A 3,440-nucleotide genomic window follows, 5' to 3' on the forward strand; every position below is an offset into this window, starting at 1 on the left:
GTGAATATGTTTCTTCCTTTTTTTTTTTTTTTTTTTTGAGATGGAGTCCTGCTCTGTTGCCCAGGCTGAAATGTAGTGGCATGATCTTGACTCACTGTAGCCTCGCCTGCCGGGTTCAAGTGATTCCCCTGCCTCAGCCCCCTGAGTAGCTGGGATTACAGGCGCCTGCCACCATGCCTGGCTAATTTTTGTATTTTTAGTAGAGACGGGGTTTTGCCATGTTGACCAGGCTGGTCTCGAACTCCTGACCTTGTGATCCGCCCACCTCGGCCTCCCAAAGTGCTGGGATTACAGGCGTGAGCCACCAAGCCCAGCTCTCCATACAATCTCTTACCCAATTCCTGTCCAAGATTCTATGATACTAATACATGCATTACTGCCTTTGTACACCTCTGATCTTTATTTTCTATTTGGATTATTTTTCTTTTATTTATATTTGCTGAATTTCAGTAAAGAAATTGTAGGCAGATTATTAACCAGCCCTTGCTCACAAATACAGTTAACTCAAATCAGAAAAACTTTTAAAATGCTTAAATATTTTATTTGTGACTTTTAGGTTTGGAATGAGTAAAATCAAAGCAGTTTGATAATTGCTGGGGCTCATTCTTCAGTGGGCCACTCACTCGTCCATTTTTAACTGTCTTAATGACCATCTTAACCTTTTTTTTGTTTGTTTTGAGACAGAGTCTCACTCTGTCGCCCTGGCTGGAGTGCAGTGGCACACTTTGGGCTCACTGCAACCTTCGCCTCCTGGGATCAAGCAATTCTCGTGCCTCAGCCTCCCGAGTAGCTGGATTACAGGCACCCACCACCACACCTGGTTAATTTTTGTATTTTTAGTAGAGACGGGGTTTCACCATGTTGGCCAGGCTGGTCTCAAACTCCTGACCTCAGGTGATCCACCTGCCTTGGCCTCCCAAAGTGCTGGGATTACACACGTGCCCACCCCATCTTAACCATTTTTAAGTGTGCAGTTCATTGGCACTAAGTACATTCCCGTTGTTGTAGAACCATCATCACTATCCGTCTCTTTAACTCTTCATCTTCCTAAACTGAAACTCCGTGCCTATTAAACATTAACTCCCTATTCCCCCCTTGCCTAGTCCCTGGCAACCACTTTTTTTTTTTTTTTTGAGACGCAGTCTCCCTCTGTCTCCCAGGCTGGAGTGCAATGGCGCTCTCTTGGTTCACTGCAACCTCCACCTCCCAGGTTCAAGCAATTTTCCTCCCTCTGCCTCCTGAGTAGCTGGGATTACAGGCATCTGCCACCATGCCTGGCTAATTTTTTATATTTTTAGTAGAGACAGGGTTTCACCATGTTGGTCAGGCTGGTCTCAAACTTCAGACCTCAGGTGATCCACCCACCTCGGCCTCCCAAAGTGTTGGGATTACAGGCATGAGCCACCGTACCCGGCCAGCAACCACCATTCTTTCTATGAATTGTATTATTCTAGGTATCTCATTCACTAGCCCAATTTTTTTTTTTTTTTTTGAGATGGAGTTTCGTTCTTGTTGCCCAGGCTGGAGTGCAATGGCACAGTCGTGGCTCACTGCAACCTCCGCCTCCCGGGTTCAAGCAATTCTCCTGCCTCAGCCTCCCAAGTAGCTGGGATTACAGGCGTGCGCCACCACACCCAGCTAATTTTGTGTTTTTAATAGAGACTGGGTTTCTCCATTTTAGTCAGGGTGGTCTCGAACTCCTGAACTCAGGTGATCTGCCTGCCTCAGCCTCCCAAAGTGCTGGGATTACAGGCGTGAGCTACCGTGCCGAGCCCTCACTAGCCAATTTTAAGGAGATACATTTGAAGGGCAGCTGAGGGGAATGCTCTGAATAATTAACTCTTACAGTAGAGATTAATTCTCCAAGTTTGTTTTTTTCTTTTTTCTTTTTTAAGAGAGTCTCTGTCACCCAGCTTGGAGTGCAGTGGCGCGATTTCGGCTCCCTGCAACCTCTGCCTCCCAGGTTCAAGTGATTCTCCTGCCTCAGCCTCCCGGGTAGCTGGGATTACAGGTACCCGCCACCACGCCCAGCTAATTTTTGTGTATTCAGTAGAGAGGGGTTTCACCATGTTGGCCAGGCTGGTTTTGAACTCCTGACCTCAAGTGATCCACCCGCCTCTGTCTCCCAAAGTGCTGGGATTACAGGTGTGAGCCACCATGCCCAGGCAGTTCTCCAAGTTAATGCACAATGCACATCTAAGCTTATGTGTGGCCTTATCCTGGCAGAATTGTTAAGGGACTGATCATCTGGGAGAGCCTCCTCTGCAGAGGTAGCCTTGGTTCCAAAGCACCTGGTGGCTGTGAGGAGCCTGGCCACTGCCCCCTATGGAGGCAGGATAATGGGATGAGGAAGGCTGTGGATCTGATCACAGGACCCAAGCATAATTCCTTCATTAGCTACTTGCTCTAGGATTTGGGCCAAGTCCCTCCACCTGCCTCAGCCTCAGCTTCCTCTTCTGGGAAATGGGACAATACTTTCCAACATATTTATGACTCAGAGTCAGTGAGACAGATGATGGACTTCCTTTGCAGTCTTGAGAATCCTAGCACAGTGTTTGGACGCAGTTAAATGCAAGGAAAATAGGACTCCTGATCCCAATTTGTAGAAGTAGTGGAGACCCAGAAATACAGGGACTTGCCCAAGGTCATACGGCACTTCACTGATAAAATTGGGCTGAAATCCAGCTACCCTCCACAAGTTGCAGCTATTTAAGGTTTCTTGTTGGTCAGTCTTTCGAAGGACAGTAGACTTGAAATAGATGTTTGCTTTTCCATCTTACTGGATTTGAAACATTTCTCAAGAAGCTCCAGTGTTGATGGGCCTGTGAGGGAGGATAGAGGGTAAAGGTTTGGGTAGGGGATAAAGACAATAATTCTGTGTCATGGGACTAGAGTCCTAAATGACTTCCATGGTGATCATCTTGTCCAGGGACAGCAAATACCTTGCACTGGGCCATTACCCTTTCTACTGGACCCATGGCAGACAGCATCAGCCACAGCACTCCCATTGACCCCTGGATACAGCGTGAGGAGCCTTCTCAACACAGGCAAAACCAATCAACCAGAAGTAGCATGCCCAGTGGAATCTGTGCCCTCCCTAATCCAGTGCAGTCCCCTGCTTTTACAGATGGGTGGCAGTCCTGGGAGGGGAAAGGACTATGAAGGGCAAGTGATGTCACAGGTCTCTTTGTGAGAGCAGAAAGGAGTCTGGCAGGACAGTTTGAAGCCTTTGGAAGTATGTTTGCAAAAACATCAGGGCAGAGCAGCTCCCAGGGGGTAGGTGTTATCAAGGTAAAGTCTGTTTTCTCCAGATGTTTCTTGGGATGCTGCCTGGCCTCAGGATGTTTGGGAGAGTGTACTATAGTCAGATTCCACCAACCAGAGCAGGAGGACAAACTTGGTTTTCTACAGCAGCTTTAAGCTTTGTAGGAATGTATGTG

At 47.6% G+C, this 3,440-nt stretch overlaps 1 long non-coding RNA gene across 1 annotated transcript; it reads right to left on the bottom strand.

Moving 5' to 3' along the window:
* Positions 1-850: 850 nt before the first annotated feature.
* Positions 851-3,133, bottom strand: LOC129052226 (uncharacterized). Its single transcript, XR_008517156.2, has 2 exons — positions 2,943-3,133; positions 851-2,822 (listed from the first exon to the last, which is right to left on the bottom strand). It is a non-coding gene; the product is annotated as an uncharacterized LOC129052226 (long non-coding RNA).
* Positions 3,134-3,440: the final 307 nt, after the last annotated feature.

The sequence above is a fragment of the Pongo abelii genome, chromosome 21 (genome assembly GCF_028885655.2).
Source record: "Pongo abelii isolate AG06213 chromosome 21, NHGRI_mPonAbe1-v2.0_pri, whole genome shotgun sequence".
In the NCBI taxonomy this organism is placed as follows: domain Eukaryota; kingdom Metazoa; phylum Chordata; class Mammalia; order Primates; family Hominidae; genus Pongo; species Pongo abelii.